General features: G+C 36.6%; 1 protein-coding gene and 1 pseudogene across 22 annotated transcripts in view; both read right to left on the reverse strand.

Annotated features, from left to right (window-relative positions):
* LOC147827839 (UDP-GalNAc:beta-1,3-N-acetylgalactosaminyltransferase 2 pseudogene) overlaps positions 1–4,628 on the reverse strand; it is a 44,834-nt pseudogene extending 40,206 nt beyond the window's left edge. Inside the window, exon 1 of the transcript XR_015451541.1 lies at positions 1–4,628. This exon is cut by the window's left edge and continues 40,206 nt beyond it. The product of XR_015451541.1 is annotated as a UDP-GalNAc:beta-1,3-N-acetylgalactosaminyltransferase 2 pseudogene (transcript).
* Positions 1–23,815, reverse strand: part of Dlg2 (discs large MAGUK scaffold protein 2) — a 2,046,311-nt gene that overhangs the window by 1,232,821 nt on the left and 789,675 nt on the right. The gene's annotated exons all lie outside the window — the stretch shown is intronic.

The raw sequence follows: 23,815 nt of genomic DNA on the forward strand, positions 1-23,815 counted from the left end.
AGCAAAGAAGGAGAAGGAGGAAGAGAAAGAGGAGAAATAATTTGGTAAGCAAAACACAAGTAAACACAGTAAACTTAGTATTTTTCTTGAGTTTTCTCAACAATGTTTGATGTGGTTCTAAATCAATATAGAAAAGTATTTTTTAAATGCAATACATAGGACAGAGTGAAGAGATACAAACAAAGATAAGGTGTTTGGGGAATTTTTTATTGTTTGTTTTTTTTTTGGAGACAGGGTCTCACTATGCAGTTCTGGCTGGCCTTGAACTCACTACAGAGCACAGGCTGGCCTTGAGCTCACAGCAATCCTCTGGCATCAGACTCCTGAGTGCTGGGACTACAGGCATGTGCCACCACACCTTGCTGAAGATGTTTTTACACTTCACTCAAACTGGTTAAAGAACAACACAGTAGACTATGATATATAACATAATACAGGACCACCTAAGAAAGAACGATAAAAGAGGTGCATTCAAACACTCTAGGTAAATGAAATGCAATTGTAGAAATTGTTCAAGTAACCTACAGGAAGGCAAATAAGTAAAAGAACTAAAAAGAGGAGAGGAAGAATGAGAGGAAGAGAAAGAGAGGAGCGAAAAAGAGAGAAAGCAAAGAAACAAAACCATAGAAACAAAAAAGAACAGAAAATAAAAATAAAGTGGCCCTAATCTATTAATAATTACATTAAATATGAGTGATACAAATATATCAGTTAAAAGGCTGAGATTATCAGAGTGAATTGACAAATATAAACCAACTATTATCTACCTGCAAGAATACACTTCAAAGCCAGGCATGGCAACCACGCTGGGCTACCTAGTGAGTTCAAGGCCAGCCTGAACTACACGGCAAGATCCCATCTCAAAAAGAGAAAAGATTATGCTTCAACTATAAAAATATAGGCAGGTTGCTTGAAAGTGAAGGTATTAGGAAAATTAGATAATATTAAATCTTAAAATGCAAGAGTGGCTATATTAATAACATAAAATATGCTTTGCAGATAGTTATGACAGAGATGAATATCAATCCACTAATAAGGTATAGCAATCTATGCTTTATGTGCCAAACAAGAGCACTGCAATGTAAGTGAAGCAAAATTATAGAATTGAAAAGACAGATAACCACACAATTATGATTGGGGACTTTGACAACCTCCCACCTAACAATTGATGGAATAACTACACAGGCAATCAGTAAGGATATGGAAGATCTGAACAACATCATCAACTAACAAGGTCTAATTGACACTTATAGAATACCACAAAACAGAAGAATATACGTTATTTTGAAATGTTCACAAAACTTATACCAGGATTGTTCATATCCTGAGACATAAAAATAAACCTTAACAAATATGAAAGAATGTAAATTACACAGAAGGGTTTCTTTGATAACATTTAAATAAGACTAGACAACAATAACAGAAAGATTGAAAAATAATCCTCCAAAATACACTTCTCAATAATGCATGAATTAAGAGAATGCCTCTCACAGTATGTCAATTGTACGGGACATACTTAACCTCTCTTAAAGATTAAATTTAAAACATTAAATTTAAACATCAAAAAAAAAGAGTCTCAAGTAATCTAAACTCCCATCTCAAGAAACTAAAAGTAGCAATAGCAAAATGAATCCAAGGGAAACAGAAGGAAGAAAATAATAAAAATAAGAGTAAAAATCAATGAAATTCAAATCAATGAAACTGGTGTTTTAGAAAGATAACTAAAATGAACAAACCTCTAGCAAAACTGACAGTGAAATATTTAATGAATAGTTCCAAAGAGATTAAAAAACAATGAAGATCAATTCTATACAATCTCATACAGAAAATAAATGAGAGAACACTTCCCAATTCATCTCTAATATTATCAAATTACCTCAGATCAAAATAGCACAAAAAGGAAAAAAATCATAGATCAATATCCCTTATATATGAATACACACATATACAAGCACACACACACATCAGTTAAAAATATTAGCTAACAGAATTGAGTCTTAATGAAAGACTATACTGTGATTTTATTCTAAAGATACAAGCGCAGTTCAGTATTTAAAAATCTATCAGTGTAATCAACCATATAAAGAGGATAAAGAAATATAATCAGCAAAAAATGGAAATAGAGCTTTTGTAAATTGGGAGGGGAAGAAAGTATGAAGGGAGGAGAGAGGAAGAGTACAAAAGAATTAAGATGTGTTATGTACAGGTAGAAATTCCCCATGATGAATGTGATCATTATGTACTGCAAATATGTACTCATAAAAATGAATTTTAAAAAGAAAAATAAAGAATATATCAATTCATAATGCAGAAAAGCATTTGACAAAATTCAACACCCATCACGGAAAACAGTCTCAAAATCTAAGAATAGGATGAAACTTCCTACACTTGACAAAAAGCATCTGCACATTTATAGCTAATACATCATGGGTAAAGGAGTGAGTTGTTTTCCATTATAATTAAGAACAAGGATAGCCCCTATCACTTCTATTTATGAAAATGTTGGAAATTCTAGAAATCTTATGTCTTCTTTATATTCTTTCTTTTTTTATTATTTATTTTTATTAGTAAATGTTCACAGTGCATAATGATCACATTCATCGTGGAAAGTTGGTGCATACGTACAACACATCTTCATCTTTCTTCATCCACTTCTCTGTCTTTCTCCCTCCATCCATCTCTTGACCCCAACTCTGAAGAAAGAACTTTCTCTTTGTTTTCTACTATGTATTTTGTATGTTTCTCTTCAAATTATTTTTATTTTTAGTTACTCTACTTTATATTTTTATTAACAGTTTAATTCTTTTTTCATCCCCTACCCACCCTGCTGCTTCCATCTCTTGTTCCCTTTCTCATTTGAAAAAGATCTCCCTATTTCCTATTATCTATTTTTAAAATTTGGCTCTTTATTTATATTTGGGGTTTCTCATATAACAGAGACCACATGATATTTAACTGTGCATCTGATTTATTTCACTTAATATCATGGTCTCATGGTACATCCGTTTACCTACAACTGATTCAGCTTATTATTCTTTATGGCAGAGTAGTACTCCATTGTATATTTTTATCCATTCTTCGGTTGATAAGCATACAAACTCTTTCTAAATTTTTTTGCAATAAAAGAAGTAAAGAAAAAAGTCACAAGAGCAGTAAAGAACAGATAGGACTGTCCCTATTTGCAAATTACATGATTTTTTTACAAAAAATTAAAAACAAGACAAAAACCAAGGAATTTCCAAAGAAAGAAGAAAAACCTGTAAAACGAATAAATATGCACAACAGAGTCAAAGTATACAAGATGATTTATATAGTCAAATATACTTACATATATTAGCAATAAAGATGTCAAAACTAAAAGTACAATAACACAGATTATTGCTCAAAAATTACTTAAGTGCAATTCTAAATAAATATTGTATGCTGAAACACACAAAACATTGATGAAAGAAATAAAAACAGTTCAAAATATAGACATACCATGATCATAGAGCAAAAGGCTCAACAAGTAAATGATCTATTATGCCTAAATTTACATAGCACTTCAACACAATTCCTATTAAATTTCCATAGAGATTTTTTGGTATATAGCTAAGATTATTACAAAATTCATATGGAAAGTAAATTAGCTAAAGCAGTTCAAATAATTTTTACAACAGTAAATTGAGAGAAATAATTTTAATTAATTTCAAGACTTCCATAGCTATGATAATTAAAACTACATGGGCTTGAAAGCAAAAGAGATACATAGATCCATGAACCAGGGTAGGTATGTCCAGCTGAGTTTTGACAAAGATATGGTAGTAATTCAAAATGAATTCAAAGACAGTCTTTCAACGAATGATGCTGGATGAACTAACATCCACAAGAAAAATATGAAAGATAATATTTTCTACTTAATTTTAAGACATGCAGATATAATAATGAGGCATTATAAAAATGTAAGTAAAAATCACAAAGAAATATTACTACACATAAAATGCTTAAGGAGAAAATAGCAACAACATAAAATGCTATTTCAGATACAGAGAAATTGGATCACTCACATTTCTGCATTAGTCATTTCCCTGTTGCTGGGACAAGAATCCCACCACTTGTAACTTAAAGGAGGATTTATTTATTTTCACCCAAGAGTTTTAGAGTATTCAGTCCATAGTTGGTTGGCCCAAAGGCTGAAATGTCATGGTGGGAAGCATGGTGGAAGAATACTGCCGCATGCCCTGGCAGCAAGGGAGCAGAGAGGGAGGGGAAGAGCCTGGGAGAGTACACCCTTCCAGTTCACAACCCATCTACCCATGTCCAAGCAGACCCCATCTTCAAACAGCATATTCAGCCATGAGCACATCAATGCATTAATCCACTGGAGTATATCAAATGATCCAGTCTCCTTCCAAAAGCCCCACACCTGAATCCATGAGATTTTGAGGCAGTAGTGGTGAACCTATGACAACTGTGCTGCAGCAGGCACATAGAACCGCTCTGGCAGCAGGCACATGGATGTTCTAACAAAGGGAATTGAGCACCATTTTACTCTGTTTCCACCCCCCCGCCAACCATACGGAAGGATATGGGAAAATGACATTAGGATGAAGATACTAACCACAAAGAAAATTAGGTCATGACACTGGACTCACCATTTTGTGAAGATGATGGGTAAAAAAAGGAATAGAACCCAAGCGTGATGGTACAAACTTGTAATTTCAGCTACTCAGGGGGCTGAGGCAGAAGGATCACAAGTTCAAATCCAGCCTGGGCAACAGTAAGACCCTGCCTCAAAATAAAAATGAGTAGGATTGATGTTCACTGGTGAAGCACACTTGGGTTCAATCTCCAGCCCCACCCCCCCAAAAAAAAACTCCAGCAAAATAAATTTCTGATTAACATTTCTCTCCCAAGTGATTCTGTGTAGACATGTGACTTTTATGTTTATCATTCACTCAGTCAGTAATTCAAAAAACATATACTACTCTCTGACAGAAACTACCCAGGCCATGGATAAATATATTTGAATAAGACACCAATTAGTGCTTTTAAGGAGCTCAGTCTCTAACAGAAGAGAAAGATTTTTAAAACTCTCAATTTTAGAACACTGCAGACATTTTACAATTGAACTATGAATAGTCTCATAGGAAGACAGTGAGTGGGGGCCTAACAAAGCCCGGGACATAGTGTCATACAGTGCTCCAGGACAGCATGATACCAACACTGAGCCTGTTTATATTTGCACACTTTCTTCCTGTCTACCATGCACCAGTTTCTATCACAGTCTAAGGTCTTGTGTAGTTAAGGCAAAGACACCATAGAAGATAGAAACAGCATGATCCAGGGCCAGTGGTAGCAAACCTATGGCACATGTGCTGCACTGGGCGATTTGTTATCATTGAAAGCTCTAAAAGCTTCGCCATCTCGGAATTCTAGGCAAACATGATTCAGTATAATACATCAATACCATAAATAAATATTTATTAAGTTGACTTGAACTAAATACTGCTAAACTAATAGAAATTTTATTAAACCTCATGTTGTGCAAAAGAATGGGGACCTGAGATAAATGTAATTATAAAATAATAAGACTGGCTGGGTGTGGTGGCACATGCCTTTAATTCTAGCACCAGGAAGGCTGAGGCAGGAGGATTGTCATGAGATTGAGGCCAGCCCAGACTACATAATGGCTTCAAAATGAGTCTGAACTAAATAGCAAAACACTGTCTCAAAATAATAATAATAATAATAATAATGAGAATGATTCAACTTTCAAAGCTCACATATATACTCACACACAATGTCACACCTTTTGAATCACATACTATATAGATGCCTGAAATCGGAGGAGTCAACAACTTAGAAAATAAAAACAGAGATGAGTACTTGATACTTTTGTGTGCCCAATAAGGGAAAAAGCCTTAGCTTGCTTAGCCTCCTGTGCACAGATTGTGCTCTTCACTAGAATGCTCAAATTAATTATGCAAATTCTGTGCCATGTGATCCCGCTCTACCATATGTGACTAGTTGCCATAGCACTCAGCTTAAGCACATATTTCCCATAGCAACCCAGGAATCTTTACCATACAGAGATCTAAGTGAGACAGAATTGAAAGCAATTCCACAAGCAATATGAAATATAAATTTTGGCAACAGCCTCTGAATCTCTCTTTAAAACTACATCACTTAGCATTGACTTTTAAATGCCACAGCCTCTGGGTGGCTTTCTTTTAGACTGTATCAGCAACTCTTTCCTGCTGGAAATGTGAAATTCTTTGAGGGCACATAGCATTTATAGTTTGGAAGAATAAAGGGGAGTTTTTCTCTGGGCTCATTCTAGAAAGTGGCGAATTTGCCTCTTCCTCCAGAGCAGGAGAATCAACAAGGGGTTGAGGAGGCTGAGAGGTGCTATCTGAATACAGCCTGCAAACTGACGTTCCATATGGTGGTGCGATGTGCTTGTCGTTTCCATTGGCTCACTACAGCATCACAACTTACTGCCTCAGACTACAAGGCTGGTACCAAACTGAGCTGCAATTTCCCCTTTTCTTGTTGGTCTTTTGAGAGCAGTTATCTGTTCAGCTATATTAATCTCATCCTTGATATTTAATAGGGAGACTATTAAAATCTTCTGGATCCATTGGCTTACATGTTTACTGAGAAAACATATACTTGAGAAATAGGATTCTAGAAACTTCCTTCATTTTTTTAGGTTTCATCTTAATAAGCAATTAAACATTGACACATATATTTATAGACCCAAGCAGAGGTCCTGGTTTTGGGATAAATGTACTTGTGGGAAATATTACAGTGGCTATCATTGAGTGCCATGTAAGTGCCAAGCATCACCTAAGCCTCTGTAAAGAAACTCCACAACAACCCTAGGAGAAACAAAAGACAACTTACATTTCCCAGATGAGATGGCCAAGGTACAAAGACAATTAACACCTTATCTCACACACACACACACACACACACACACACACGTGCGCGCGCGCACACAAAGTTAAACTGAATAGAAAATGATAGCAACAATAGATGGAAAGCCATGTTTGTCTACCATAAGAATGAAACTCATTCCACTGTCTTTTGCAGAGGGGGTGGGAGGAGGAGGAGAAGGAGGAGGAAGAGGTGGAGAAAGGAGGAGGAGGAGGAGGAGGAGGAGGAGGAGAAAAAGAAGTAGAAGAAGAAGAAGAAGAAGAAGAAGAAGAAGAAGAAGGAGGAGGAGGAGGAGGAGGAGGAGGAGGAGGAGGAGGAGGAGGAGGAGGAGGAGAAGGAGGAGGAGGAGGAAGGGAAGAAGAAAAGAAGAAGAGGAAGAGGAAGAGGAAAAGGAAGAAGCAAGAAGAAGAAAGAAAGAAAGAAGAAGAAGAGGAGGAGGAGGAGGACGAGGAGAAGGAAGAAGAGGAAGAAGGAGAAGAAAGTGCTGAGGCTCAGAAGAAAAAGCCCATTTTGGAACCCAAAAGTATGTCCAAGATTCACAGGAATGTTTGATTGAGGGTGCCAGGTAGAGTAAAAGATAATGAGAACTACTTAGCCAGGGCTCAGAAAGGTACAGAATTTTTTTTGGAGAATGTCTTTAGATAAGCACTGGCTCCACCTATGGTCCTCCTTGATTCTTTACACATTACATATTTAAATCTTTGTGAAGATATGCAATTTCTCCTATCTGATCACAGACACATTAAAATTTGCTATTATTTAGGTTTATTACTTTTTCCTCCACCCCTATACATCTCCTACTATCACTTGGAAATAGAATGCTGCCCATTTTGGAATCAGAAAATATAGGAGAAAGGAAAAGAAAACATATTTTACTTATTTGCCTAGAAAGAGAGTTCCCCTCAGGAGGAAGAGTCTGTTTGATGCATAAGATATTCCTATGAAAAAGCAACCATCAAAAACCCCACTGCTTTATCTTAAGCAAGATAAGCTTCTAGATTTTGTTTGCTTCTTATATCAAATACTCCCCTCAAAGAAACTTGATAATGGACTACTCAGCTAGGTGGAAAGGAAAGGGCCTCAAATGCTGTGGTCTCCATGTGGGTTGGTTAGCACCTACAGGAGAAACCTCTGAATCCACACCCCAGCATGCTGGGTAGTGCATTTACAGACCAGTATGACTAGCATGCCATGAAGAAAAGTCAGTAATTTTTTTAAAAAATGAATTGGTCACGAATTTGATGGTGATCTAGGCTTTTCCAGATCTCTGGATTGCAGACACTCATAGCCATTGTAGTGATCAAACTACAACAGAAATACGTGTTTTATTTTTAAGCCTACTCATTTCCTGTATGGTTAGTTCTGAGCTCCTTAATATAAGACTCCTGGCCCTCCTTGACCCAGCCATTTTTGTTCCTTGGCCAGAACTACAATGCTCTCTCCATACTCTTCATGATCTGAAAGAATAAATTACTTGCAATTCCCTCCATACCCCATGTTGCATCTCTGAACAATTGCTCATGTTTTAGCCTCTTCAGAGAAGAACCTACCTCTCTACTGCTCTGCCTGCTGCATTTATATGGCCAATTTTAGTAATTTATTAGGGTCAACCCTCCATTCAGGCTAAGTTAATTAACCATTTTCTATGCTTCACAAAATCATCATTGCTTATCACACTGGAAAATATTATTTCCCCCAGGAAAATCCCTTGCAGTCAGAAGTCCACTTTATCTTTTAAAAGGATGTTTTGATAAGCAGCCCATTTCCCATCCAGGTGCTTGGGCTGATTGGGCTGCTTCCCTGAAGACTAGCGGAGAAGGGGAGTGCATGCTGCAGGAGAAGGGAGAGAGGACTTTGTAAGAAAGAAAGCATGAGAAAACCACCACCAGAGGCACAGGTGAAGAGTAAGTCAGGGAGATACTAGGAAAATCTCATGATTTAAAATGTAAACTCCCTTTGCTATGATTATCCATTTAATCAGCAAAGTTCCTCAACTCCCCACTTGTTTGAAAGAAATAAAATTTGGGGAACAAACTGAAAAGGAGATTTTGTACCTGTTCTGAAGGTACCTGTTCTGAAGGAGATTTTGTACCTGTTCAGCTGTATGGATACAAAAACACTAGAGGTAAAAAGGAATGTAAAGTGAGTTACAGAAACTACTCATACTAGTTGAAGGTGTGAGGACAGTTTTAACTGTCCCAGACTGTGGAACTGTGGATCCATCAAAGTTTGACAACATCTCTGAGAGGCAGAAGGTCTAAGAAATATCTGGATTTATATAACTCTGTGAAACATTTCTACTTCCTTGGCCAACCTGGGAAATCTCCACCTACTTGACTACTCCCAAACTTGGCATACTGTAGGTGTTCAGTAAGCACTAGGTCAATCAGTACCATTCATATTCTACATGAATTGCTGGCTTAAAATAAATTTACAAGAATTCCATCTTGATAAATTTTGCCTAGATCTTAGAGATAGCTAGAGATTGTCTATTCATTAAAAAGAATGCGAATTGAAAATTAAGAATCTAAGCAAAATAAAATGAAGAAGGTCAATTTGCTGAAAAATTTATTTAATGATTTTCAAAGCTAAAGATAAATGAGTCTTGGATTCTCTACCCCAATGCTCACATCTATTAGCTGGGAGGAATGTAGAGAATGAGCTATGATGGGATGCTTCTTACAATGAGCTATTCAACATAATGTAGTGCCCCCTAGAGGGAACTCCAGGGCACTCTCTCTCCTTGAGCTGAATATGCATTTCTGGTATTTTACATGAATTGGGTTCCAAGGTGGCAATATCCCAATAGGGCTGAGACTGGTACTGCCTTGTTCCTTCTATAAGTTGCTGCAAAGAACTTTCAATTATTCCTATCAGGTTGCACCTGTCTGAAGTTATCATAAACGGACAGGATAACACATCGCAACACAGTTACATTCCTTCAAAAGTTCTTTATGGTGAAGAATGGCCCCATAGGGATCGCCAGCTCATTGTTGACTACAAGTGCAACACCTTTATAAGCTGCTTCAGACTTGGTCTGATACCTGGAGCAGGGGGACCTGGATTTGATAGTAGAGTGCATTGGATTTATTAAAGGCAGGAACAGAGTATGGCCACCTCCAGTGGGGAAGGCAAAGGGAACACCAGACATCATTTTATTGTTCTGATCTCAATTCATTTAAAAACCAACCAGCCACTGAAGAAGCTTAGAGCACAAATATTCAAATATTTCATTTAAGATCAAATATAGCCAGGAATCTTGATGATGTGGCTAGTTCCTGCTCTCTCTTTCTCTCAAGGAAAATTTCTCTTTGAAATCTAATGAAGCTTTTTTTTGTCATTCTTCATGTTTGCAGCTTTATCTTCTACAAAGTAGTCAAAGAAATTTTTATCCATATAATGGCTAATAATAAAAACAGTAGCTGCCATTTTTGACCATTTATTGAGTTCCAGAATCTGTACCAGTGACCTTATATGCTAAGATCTCTAATTTATTTTACAGGCCTGCAAGAAAACTCTGTTATCATGACTTCACCAGGAAGGAAACTGAGGTGAACTGCTCAAGATCACACGGCTAGTAAATAACGATGATGGAACTGGAAAAGAGAGCTGATATCCGCAATAACTACAGCCAAATTGCTTCTAAAGTACATGAAATAATATATATGAAAGCTCTTTGTAAACTGAATCAAAGGCAAGAACTATAATGGAAAGAGGGTTATTTTGGACTTCGATAGCTTGTATTCTACTATTTCAGCCATTTATTTCTTTTACAGTATGGCTTTTGCCAGTCTACTAACTTTCTGTGCTTTAATTTTTGCATCTATAAAATAGAAATCACATTACCTATCTAATTACCTACTTCTTATTGCACTTACTTACCTGCAAAATTAGTGCTAACAGCATATTAGATAATGGATATGTAAATCATTTGTAAACTGAAACCAGAGGGAAAGAGGAAAGAGCTAATATAGTAATGTCTGGGTTTATGAATGCTTCTGTTTGCAAACAATTCAGTTAGCAAACAAAAGTGTTCAGTAAAATTCTGCTCCCATTCACAAACTCCCCTTTGGGTGACACAACCACAGCCATCTTTCCCACACAAAAGCAGCCATCTTTCCCCAAATCATAAAGCAGATTGTTTGTAAATTGAGGTACCACTGTATAAGTAAATCTGTAAGCAAATAATTTAGTGAGCAATTGAATATTCTGAAAATATTTTCTTCTCCTCTAAAACAATCAATGATAAAAATATATATTAATATTATTACTAATAGATTCCTAGCGCCTTGATCCTAGGCACTAGCACATGCCAGTAAATACTAACTACGTGAATAAATGAATGAAACTATCTGATACTCTAAATTGATCTCTCATAACCTTTGAGCTTTAAAATATTTCCAATTTATTTCAGTTACTTCTCTATCAGTGAGGAGAATGACTTGAAGGCACATTATAGAATCCAGAAATTTCCATGTGGAGGAAAGTGACTGGCAGGCATTCTGGTCTCAAGAAATTCTATTTGCTATTTATCCAAGTTATAGTCTTTCTTCTATGCCTAGCACAGCACTTAGCACACACATCCTAAGTAAATGGTCATTGATTTGAAATATATGTACCTTACATAAAGCTAGAGGAAATTTTTTAAAGTTTTAGATTTTTAAAATCAAAACCCTCAATGAGTTTTCTCATTCCTTCTCTTTTTCTTCCCATTCATTATTTATAAACATTGGTTTTATCATATTAATAAATTCTTATTCATTTGCTACCAAAATATCTAATAAATATTTTTATACTAGATGTTTCATGTAAATATATTTAAATACCAGAATTTCAAGGGTAGATTTACCAAGAAGGTCCCTCACTTGCATGAAATCCTTACAAAGCCCTATTCTTATTTTGTAATTATACATTGTATTTTTGGCTTAAAGTTATTTCTGCCAAGTTATAGAAAGTTTAATCCACATGTTTTGTGAACATAGTACTTGACAATTGCATAGGTAAATAATTTCCCCAAATTCCTTTTGAGGGGCAGAGTAACAAATCAAACTGAGGCTTCTGGCTGTAAATCCAGGACTTTTGATTGGATCGTGATGCTTTTTCACACCTGGAAGATGTTGTTATGTTCAAATATCTAGGCAGCCTATTTTCATCATCATTGAAACCATCATCTCTTTTCCAGAAGCTAGTATTCTACTACTCACCAGACAATCTACCAAGGGCTTAATTCTCATATTCTCTCTCTCTTGACCAGGGACTTCATTCTCATATTCTGTCTCTCTGTCTCTCTCTGTCTCTGTCTCCCTCCCCGTCTTTCCCACTCTCCCTCTCCTCTCATACTGGCATGCACACACAGACACACATTCACAACTTATTTTTATTCTCACAGCAGTCTAGTGAGAGTACATAGAGAATAGTAATGAGCCTCCAGAAGGGTAACTTTCTAGAAGTCTCATAAATAGAAAGTGTGTGACATTTAAACCCATAGTCATCTGCCTGTGATGGTTTTTCTAGTAGGTAATGCTACCTCTCCATCCTGTGCCAACTGAGCAAGCTAGTCACCTCACAGAAGAAGCCAACTCCCCAGGTCTCATAACTGCCAGGATTCCCAGTGCATGCCGGTAGTGATTCTTTTTTCAGTGATAGAGAAGGAAAAAAAAAAGCCATTACCAAGTTATCTTCAAGCAGGCAAATGTCACAGGTGAGAATCTGAGATGTCTAATGTCACTCCAACAATCCATCTACTGAAAATGAAACATTTTCATGCTTGAATCCCTGCCACTGTCACAAACTCTTAGACACTGGAGATAATCTGATAAAAAACCCATCCTGCCACCCAAGCCTGCTATAATCCCCAGATCCACTCCTCACATCCCAGATAAGATGAGCCCTAGACTAAACTCCACATTTTCCTGCCAAGTAGCAGACTTCAATTTAACAGGAAACTTCAGACAGCTTAGTTGCCGTCTCACTGAGGATGTTAAAAAATGGTGATAGTACATGCCCGGCCCAAGTCAAATGGTTTTGTAGCCCAGGACCTGAAAGAGGAAGCAGCTGGATTCTGCAGCTCACAAGTGAGCACAGAGGGTGTGTCCACATCCATTAGAGGGAGCTCATGGCATCATTAACCCTCTGGAACAATGCCCCCAGCACATATGGAGATAGGTCTGCACAAGTGGCAACATAGTTTTCCTGGGATTTTTATGATTCTGTTACCAGGGTAGCCTCTGGGGCACCTCCCACAAAGCAGCATTCTCAGGAAAGCTAGAACTGTGATTTCTAGGTCTCAGTATCCCCCTACAACTAGGTGTAAGTTTCTGTTCACATTGTAGAATTAAACACAGAAATCTACAAAAAATTACAGACATGGTTCTGAAAAAATTAAATGCAACTACAATTAAAACCATTCTACCAACCACTGAAAAATACCAGCTGGAAGAATATAATCTGCTCCCTTTCAATAACCTTCCTGTGAAAAACAATGATTCTCACATCTTAACTAAATGATTGTTACAGCCTTACTACCAGTCTTCCTTTGTAATATCTCTTTTCTTCCCGTCTATCTTCTGCATTACCAATGGAGTGGCTCTCCAAAATGCATAGATAATCATGCCTTCTCTTCTTAAGATTTCTGTTTATTCTCTGTTGCCTGAAAGATAGAGTAAAGCACTCCCTAGGGTCCTAAATAATGGTCCTCACAATCTTCTCCAAATTCCAAACTCACTTTCCAACTTCTCCCCTGGTGCATCTTATACTCCAGACACATAATCCACCTTGGCATCTCCAGAATACCCATACTTTTTACATTTCTGTGTAGCAGACTTTGGCTTCTGCTCCTAAAGTATTCTTTTCTACTTATAAGGATCCATAACTGCTATTTGTCGTCAGATCCAACTGAAAAATTCCCATCTATCATTTAAGAAGCTGGGCAGCACTCTACTAAAATTAATCATTCCCACCTTTAAGATTCCATAGGTTTTACAGATAGAAAGATATTAACACTTATTACAATGTGTTATAATTATTTGTTCAAATTAGTGTCTTTTTTCATAGTCTATAAACTTAGCAATGGCTAAATTCTGTCTCATCCTCATTTTTATTACCCTGGCACTTGGCATGGCCTAGGTAGATTACAAATATAGTTAGACTATAAAAGAATTAAAGAAATATGTGAACAGGCATATGGAAAAATAAATACAAACAAATGCAAAAATGAGCACTGATTGTAACAGAAGAAAGAAGGGTATAAATTAGTAACATGGCTTTGATTTTACTTAAAGTTAATCATTTTTCCAAAGTAATTCAATTTATATGCCAAACTATAGTTCTTCTCAATAGTAAAAGGAACAAAAAATGAACAACTATATTCTCCCCCAGAGGCCAATTTCACTGACTAAAACTTACAATCCATCAATTTCTGGAACTCTTGATCATAATCTATATAAGGGGTCAGTAAACTTTTTCTATGAAGAGAAGCTCATAAATAGTTTGGGTTTTGCAGGCCCTATGAGTTCCGTCATGACTATTCAACTTTGCCACTGTAAGGCAGAAGAGACCATAGACAATACCTAAATGATTGAATATGGCTATGTTCCAATACAACTTTATTTATGGACCCTGAAATTTCAATGTCTTTTTCATGTTTCACAAAGTATTATTCTTTTATTGATTCTTTTCAACCATTTAAAAACATAAAGACATTCTTAGCTTGCAGGTTGTACAAAAATAGGTAGGTGGTGGGCCAGATTTGGTCCACAGCTTGTACTTTGCTGACCTGTGGTTTATATAAAACCAAAAAAAAAAACACCAAATAAAGAAAAAAGACCAAAACAGAACAAAAGCTTTGGCAAAAGTTCTAGTCATTGTTTTGTTGAGTTCTTTTCCAATGTAAAAATTGCTTTGTAACTGGAAATATTACTTGAATATTGCAACGAATTAGAAACATAAATACAAATCAGATGGTCTGTCATATTGATTACAAAAGGATCTAAGCAGTTTATCTGAATTGTATGTGGACACTGTAAATGAAAAACAATGTTAACTATTATTTTCCCTTATCTAACAGGCACACATGAAAAAGCCACTGGCAGAATGTTACACCAACAGACTGGTCACTATTTTATGCTGATTGGGTGGATATCTGATGAAAAATTCAAAATATCCCATAAAACAATTTTATTGCCAAATTTTAGTGTTTTGATGAAATATGGCACACATTAATAAACACAATCAATTTGTAATTCCAGAGAAATATTCTGAAAAAAAGTCTTTTTAGAGAATAATGTCCTTTACCTTCTAGTGCACAAGCAGCAACTGCACTGCCACAGCTCAAATCAGTACAGGGCAAGATCCAGACTCTTAGAATGTCCAATTCTGCATGGCAAAGTGCTTTTCAGTTATTTATTAGTTAATTAAGTTCACTAGCTCCTCCTCCCACTCACAGTGGTATTGAGACAGCATTTTATAAACGGTAAAATTGAGACATTTGTTATCTATTGTATAATAGGTAATGTGAAATAGGAAGAAAAGAGGCAAAGGGGAAGGAAGTGGGAGGTCTAGGGGAAAGGATAGAAGGGAATGGGATTAATATGAGAAAATGGAAAAATAGGAACAAAATCTTTGTAAATAGGGAGGAATGGAGGGGTTGAAGGGAGGGCTGGGCATGGGTGAAAAAGAAGAACCAAGAGAGATTATGTAAAGGTGCAAATTTCCAATGATGAATGTCATTATATTGTTTACCTAAAATGTACCAATGATTAGAATGAATAATCGATAATGCAAAATAGGAAGAAAAGGTCCAAAGGGGTAGGGGTAGTGGGAGGGGCAGGGGAAAGGAAAGAAGGGAAAGGAAAAATGCTGAGAAATGGAAAAAATGGAAATAAAGTCTTTGTAAATAAGGAAGGGTGGAGGGGGTGAAGGGAGGGCTAGGAATGGGGAAAAAATAAGAACCAAGATGCATCATGTAAAGGTACAATTCCCAATGAGAAATGTAATTGTGTTGTATACCTAAAATGTACCAATAAAAGAATTTAAAAAAAAGAAAGTGATTGATAGAATCTGTAAATAATCAGATAATGGGAGGGAGGGACTGGATTATTTCTTAAATTAGATAAATAGGCAAGGAGTGTAAATAATTAGGGAATGAGAAAGAACTTCATATAAGACAAAGCATCAAATTCAATTACTTAAGTTCATTTTGTTATTTTTTGAAAAAGATATACTTCCCCAAAAGTTTCCGATGAAACATTGGGAAACATCTTGATTTGTATTTCATTTCTGAAGATGTACCCTGTGAAGTTTAAAGGCATTGTCTAGTTGAAATGGTAGGTTTACATTCTGGCTTTCCAGGAACTGTGTTTAGCTCTTTAGATGTTAAGATGGCAGTGCATTTAAACCACAGGACATTTTCTTGTGGAAAGAAGATTAGTCTTGAAAACCTTGACACATGTCTGGGATTTTCAGAAACATAGTGAGTGTATAAGAAATACTGTCAGCACAATTGTATTTTGAAGGAAAAGAATGAATGAAAGCAATTGCTATTTGTTCCTTTATCTAAATCTTTTTTTTTTTTTAATTTTTTTTTTGGTACCAAGGATCGAACTCGGGTCCTTGCGCTTGCACAGCAGGTGGCAAAACCTCTGAGCTAAATCCCCAGCCCTCCTGTATCTAAATCTTGCAACTTGGTTGAACCGCAAAACCTACAAATTGTTTTGTCAAATGTGTATAGATATTTTCTTGAATAGTGAATTGATGAAACAAAGAGTTAATGCGTTAATGAAATGAATAGCATCGGACTTGCAAATTTTTACCTGACTCAGAAATCTATTGAAGAATGCCATCAAATCCTTAGAATAAGCTACTAAGTATTACAAGAACAGATATAGAATATGTTCCTATATATAACAAGAATAGAAATGTAAAAGGAGCTCATTTCCTGTTATATTCATACTCACTCTACTTCAGCCACATCAACTTGCTCTGTTTGTTCCCTGAAAAAATGACAAGCATGCTCTTATCTCTCAATCCTTTCATTTGCTCTTCCCCCTTCCTTCTCCTAACTCAGTGATGGTGAACCTTTTAGAACTTTCAAAGATAACGAACAGCCAGCTATCTCACATGTACCATAGGTTCACCACCACTCTCCTAGCTCATGCATGGCTTGAACTCCTACCTCCTGAATCTGTTTACTCAAATGTGGTCTTCTCATGGAGGTCTTCCTGAACCATCCTATTTAAAACTGCACTGCTCACCCCACCTCCCCTAGACAAAGACAGTTTCTATTCCCTTGCCATGTTCAATTTTTCTCTCCATACCATATATATCATCGCTTGACATGAAAATATGTATTTCTTATTTTTAAAATTTGGAATAAAAGCTTCATAATGTGAATTTTTGTCTGTTTTGTTCACTGCTTTGGAACAAAAGTTTTTAGAACAATTAGCACAATAGAAGTTGCTCAATGATATTTGCTGAATAGATGAATGAAACACATAAATATACATTTTTAAGGTAAAAAACAAAATAGCATGGCTTTGCCTATTTATTCCAAAACTACTGACTGAGTAATTACTATGTCCTAGACATTGTGAGAGGCATCTGAGTGAATCACAAAGATGCTTTAGACAATCTCTACATGGAACAAAACTCACAAGCTGTGCCCCTCCCACTGGTTGCAAATCTAAAATACTAGTCCTCCTAGCAACCAGACACCCTGCAGGCACAACTGCAGCCTATCAAGAGAAACACTAACTTCAAACTGTGCCCTATCTCTTGCTCACAACTTCACAAACTCAGGCAGCTGATAAACATTTAAGAAAAGCCTCCCAAGGTCCTCACTCTGTATTAGTGGGTGCTACAGGGTACCCAGAGGAGTTGAGGCATAACTAATGACTCCCACAGAAAAGGAAAAAATATTAAAATTTGGAACAGGTAACTAACAAAAAGAGATTTGCAGTAATAAATAAAATACTAAATAAGTACTCGGGATTTATGAGAATAGGAAAAGAAAGCTCTTCATTTGGGCTTATTTGTTGACAGAAATTTAGTGGATGATGTTGGAGATAATACGTACTTCATTCTTGAGAAGCTTGCTTCTTATTAACCCAAATCAAGGAAGAACACAAATGCTTACCCACCACTACCAAATAATAAGTGCTCATGCTAAGTACCTTCACCTATGTTTTCATAAAATTCTGTGACAACTCTGCCAAATTGGTCATATTGTTCCAATTTTTATGAGAAAACTGATGATCAGAAAGTTATACAACTTGCCAAAGGTGCTTTAGAGTTGCTTAATGCCAATGGCCATGTTCTGAAAACCACATGGGGCTATGTATGGCCACAGGCTAAACCATGCAGTTCAGAAATGTTGCGACACTCAAAGCTAATAATTACCAGACTCCCACAGTACATGTGTGGCAATGTTCAAAGGCTCTCTTGTCAGCAATCTGCCTCCCCCTCAACCATACCTCTCATACTATAGGGATTCAGGTATTTGTTCTCCACCAGACACAAATTTCTTCTACTCAAACTGACCTGGACTGTGGGCTCATGACATTTGGTACCTTTAGAATTGTGAGGAAAAAAAAATCACTCTGGGTGTGAGAAATACCCTTTAGGACATATAAATTAACTTAATCACCTATTAGGCATGGTGTTCTCTTCCAAAAGACAGAGACTTCAACAAGAAACAATCTTTGTGAGAATCTTCTGCTCAAGATCTGCACGCACTGTGTATGCCCTGAGTGCACCCACACAGACACAAGGAGATGGAGCATATTCTTTAATGAACTTCAGGCCTGAGACTTAGGACACCTGAACCTGAATCCCAGCTTGATATTCACATGCTGAAAGTCTGCTGCCAGCTCATCTTATTGTATTTACACATGTACAATGAAGAAATGAATATGGACAGAATTTACTGTCCCTTCAAATTCCTATGGTCTAAGCTGACATAGGACACCCATTAGTTTTTTTGTTTTTGTTTTTGTTTTTGTTTTTGTTTTTGTGGTACCAGGAATCTAACTTAGGACCTTGCACTTAGGAGGCAGGCGGTGGAACCACTGAGCTAAATCCCTATCCCTAGAAGCTTTTGAAAGTGGTGAGGAGTTGGAGTATTTCCATGGAGCTCTTGACCTGATAAGACCTTTTTCAACTTCCCTGTTTCTTTGGAAAGAGACACCATCTCTGAGAAATGTACTTTTAAAAAAAGTCACTACAAAAACAAAAGCAATTAAGTCCAGACATGCAGTAAACTGTGATAAAGGTATTTTCATTGCCCCCTGCTGGTGTCTGTACTGTTATTTCTCTTTTGCCTGTCAGATACATTTCAGCCTCCTATAATTACTGAGGGCAACCATCTCATCCAAAGATATCTTTACTGTTTAGTTCATATGGATTAGCAGGTTATTTCTGCAACTTCTCTGCAGCATCCTTGTTATTTCAAGTCACATTATAAACCAGCAGGATGCAAAATTATATGGATCCATAAAGCATTTCAATTACTATCATTTCCATGGACATACACTTTGCCTCATATATTTACCTTCATTAGTCAATCACAGAATGCTTTCTTTAGCTTTCTTTATTCCCCTTACATGCAGCTTTGTTATTTTACAATAAGCTTTGCCTGCAATCTGTTCTTCTCTTAACTCTTGGCCTCTCCTACCCAACTTTCACCAAGAAACATTTAACGATTCAATATATAATGCACATCCTTAAGGTTAAAGTTCTTTCATATTTACTTTGTTTTATTTTTGTCTTCATCATGCATCATATTTTAACTTCCATTAACATGCTCAAATGTTTGATTTCAGAATTCATCCTGCATCTACATGCTTATCTATAGTCTAGGAGGGCCTTTCAGGCAAAAATTCAAACTCATCCTAATCACAAACCTTGTGCTACCATACCCAAACAAATAACTACAATTTCCCACTGAAATTGTTCTTTAACTCTTCAGTTAAAGAAATAACATTTCTCAGCAACTTAGGCTCTTTATTAATTTTAATATTTGTACCTGAGTCACTTAGTCAATTCCTTTTTGGGGCCCAGGGAAAGGCTAGAGATAGTGCTTTACTTATCAGCACCTGACATGGTAGAGAAATCGGTTGCATGGAGGGCACATTGCCACTGTCAGTCATGGTTTAAAGTGCTCTGTCCTCTTACCAGGGTCACTTCTGCAGCTGCTTTGCTTCAACTGATCTGGGATCTTGCACCACATGGCAGTCAAAATAATCCTTCCAACAGGAAATCTTATGCATTTCCCTGTTCAAAATCTTTCAGTATTTCTCCTTTTCTTTACAACAAAGTCATAGCCTCACTATTCAGTGAATGGAAATAGACTTTTAAATGAGTTTTCCAGTATCATGGGAGAGAGAGACTGGACTGAAGAGCATTAACAAAATAAAATTTATTGAGTACCTCCAATTTAGCATCTAGGCAATATGTATATTCTTTAAAGAAACCATCTGCTTAATAGTCAATAACTCTGCAGAGGGTTAATAACCACATTTATAGATGAAAAAGAAGGAAGTGACCATATAAATGGTGAGTGATCATATAAATTGACCAAAGTTAAATAGCTAGTAAGTGATGGGTCAAAATTCAAATCCAAATTTTCCTTATGTCTCTGTTCCTTTCGTTGACCCATGTTATAGGGGCAAGATGGAATTAGTGAGTAGTAAGATAAATGCCACAAGTAAGTGGTTGTTAAAAGAATGGGGGGGGGATTTATACTGATTAAAACTCAGTTAGTTCAGCTCAGAATTTTTATGTATACCAGATAATTTCTGGTGTGACTTCCTGAAGGAGTTTAAAATCCAATTTGATCCAATAGGAAGTGGTGAAACAATTTAGATACCTAAAGTTAGGAGTAGAGTTTTTTGCAAAGTAAACTGGTTACACTAGAAGTAATCCTCATCTTTATTAAAAAGAAGACATGCCAGGACAACAGCCCAAGGTTAAAGCCCGGGAGACAGTGGAAGTTGAGAATACTGAGGTGGGGTTAAGGGACATTACAGACTGAAAATAAATCTAAATCGTCCAAAAAGGGTCAGGCCAGAAGTACAAACTTAGAGACTTGACAGAACTTTATAGCAAAAATTGAGAGCTGTTATTGTTTGAGGATGAAATGTTTCCCAAAGGCCAAAGGTGTCCCAGTTTTGTCCTCATCTTAGTGTTATCAGAAGGTGGGGAAAACTTTAAGAGGAGAAAGGTTTTAGATGATTAAGGGCACGTTCCTGAAGGATACTGTGGGATATGAGTCTCTTGCTCACTGTTTTTCACTTTCCAACTACTGTGAGGTGCATCAGCATGTACTCCCACTATGATGGGCAGCATGAGAGCAACTAACCAAGGTCTGAGATATCTGAAACCATGAGGCAAAATAAACTTTTTCTCTTTTTAAGATGGTAGTCTCAAGTGTTTTATTGCTGAGTAACACAAGAACAATTTTTTTCTTGGTGGACAGGTTCAAATGTTTTTATTTTATAACAAAGTTTCATAATTCAGGCATATCCAATGCTTTCCAATGCTCTGGATATCTTAAATACTTCAGAAATTTAAAATAAAATAATAAAAATGAATGATAGATAACTTCTGGCATGGGGGTGGGGAAGTTTGCAAAATTGAATGCCTGAGAAGGAAAGCTAAGGATAAAAGTGCAATCCCAAAAGAAACTGGTAGGAGCTGTAAAGATAAAACCAGAGAAGCATCATTGGGTAAGATAAGTGGGGGGCATGATAGTTAACAAAAAATCCTCTCACGCTAAGGTCTTACATCTGTTCTGTGACACATGTTATAATTTTAGTTCTTAAAGAAATACAGAACTGTATGGTATCATTCATGAATAAAGATGGAAGATATTACTAGAGGCAGAGAGATAAGCTGGGAGACTTTCATTGTTTTTGAGCACTGAGATATTGAAGACCTGAACTACAACCGTGCATGAGACAATGGAAAGAAATAAATACTTACCTCCATTTTAAAGGCATAAATAGTAGTAAATATTAATGGAAGAAAAGAGCACATAAAAAAAATCACACTAAAGATTTTTCTGTGACTTTACTCTCCAGTCATCAATTCTTATACTCATCTGCTGTCATTGATCTTCTCAAATGTAATCTGCCTATAAAGCCAACGGAGATCTCCTTTGGTGGGATAAAGATGTATAGGTGCCAAAGCTGCGACACAATGAAGTCACCTCAATACCATTAGCTTAGTTTAAATGCAATTTCAGCTCAAAACCAATTTCAGTTCCATTGGCTGAAAGTACAGAATAATTGTTTATTGAACTGCCATGTATTGGCGTGCAGAAAAATGGCTTAAAGTAGTAACAGAAATGAGCTCAGCAAATGGTAGCATAGTCTCCTGTCTTGGTGCTTCCAGCACAGAGAATCAATTCCCAATAATACTAGAGTGCATTCGACAGGCTAAACCAACTCTCTGGCTGAATTTCTGGCAGTGTCTTTTTTGTAGCCCCTCCCCCGACTGTTTCATAGGACCATCAGTGGTGTATGTGATTCAGGAAATACAAACACATGTTTATATGAACCTGAATAAAACATACTTAGACAAGGAAAATATATAAGTCAGATAGAGTGTTATGGACGATTTATTATTCCCAAACAATTATTGCCCTCCCCGTGTGAGGAATACACCTCCCTGTCCTACTCACATTAAACTTTGCCATGAGATTTGTTTTGATCACTGCAATGTGAGCAGAAGTGACATATGTCACTTCTGACTAGAAACTTTATTTTTTGTTTGAGACAGGGTCACACTCTGTAGTTCAGGATGGCCTTGGACTCACTATGTAGTCCATGTTTGTCTCGAACTCACAGCAATCTTCCTGCCTCAGCCTCCAGAGTGCTGGGATTACAGGCATGTGCCACCACACCCAGCCTGAGGTCTCATTTGAACCAGCTATACCCCTGCTGGGTATCTTCCCAAAAGAATTCAAAGAATAATACCATGGCAACATATGTGCACCCATGTTTATAGCGGCACAATTTATAATAGCTAAAACTTGGAAACAGCCAAAAATGCCCATCAACTGTAGACTTGATAAAGATGTGGTTTTTCTATAAAATGGAGTATTACACAGCCATAAGGAACAAGAAACTAGAGAAACTGTAAGCTAAATGGATGAAAAAAACTATATAAAAACTATAGAAAACTATAGAAACTATAGCTAAATGGATGCACATGGAGGCCATACTCTTAAGTGAAATAAATAAGACACACATGTGTAAATACTGAATAGTTTCTCTGGTGTGAAAAACTGAAAGTGTAAATAAGGTTCAAATATGTAATTGATAATGTGAAATAGGAAGAAAAGGTCTAAAGGAGTAGGGGAAGTGGTAAGGGTAGGGGAAAGGAAAGAAGGGAAAAGAAAAAATATGAGAAAAGAAAACAATGGAAACAAAGTCTTTATAAATAGAAAAGGGTGGAGGGGATAAAGGGAGGTCAGGGGAATAGGGAAAAAATAAGAACCAAGATATATCATGTAAAGGTACAAGATCCCAATGATGAATGTAACCGTATTGTATACCTAAAATGTATCAATAAACTTAATGAAAAAATAAAAAAGAATGTTCAGATAGTACCATTTTTTTCCCATCTGGTGCCCTAAAGACTTTCACATCCTCCATAGGGGCTGTTTCTTTAGCCTGGAACTCAGAAGACTGATCCGTAATGCACATGTAGCAAGAAGTGTGCTTTTGCTGTTACAAGCCATTGTAATTTTGGATAAGCCTGTCAGTGTTGACTGAAATGATCATGAATTGTAAAGTTATGTTTTCATTATACTTAGAAATGGAGAGGACACAAGGCAAAATGGAAAGACCACTTGTGTAACAGCTCAACAGGGCTGTTTTCACTCTGATTTAACTAC

This window comes from Heterocephalus glaber, unplaced genomic scaffold, assembly GCF_053883595.1.
Source record: "Heterocephalus glaber isolate CG9 unplaced genomic scaffold, H.glaber_assembly_v1.0 deba00001429, whole genome shotgun sequence".
NCBI classification, from domain to species: domain Eukaryota; kingdom Metazoa; phylum Chordata; class Mammalia; order Rodentia; family Bathyergidae; genus Heterocephalus; species Heterocephalus glaber.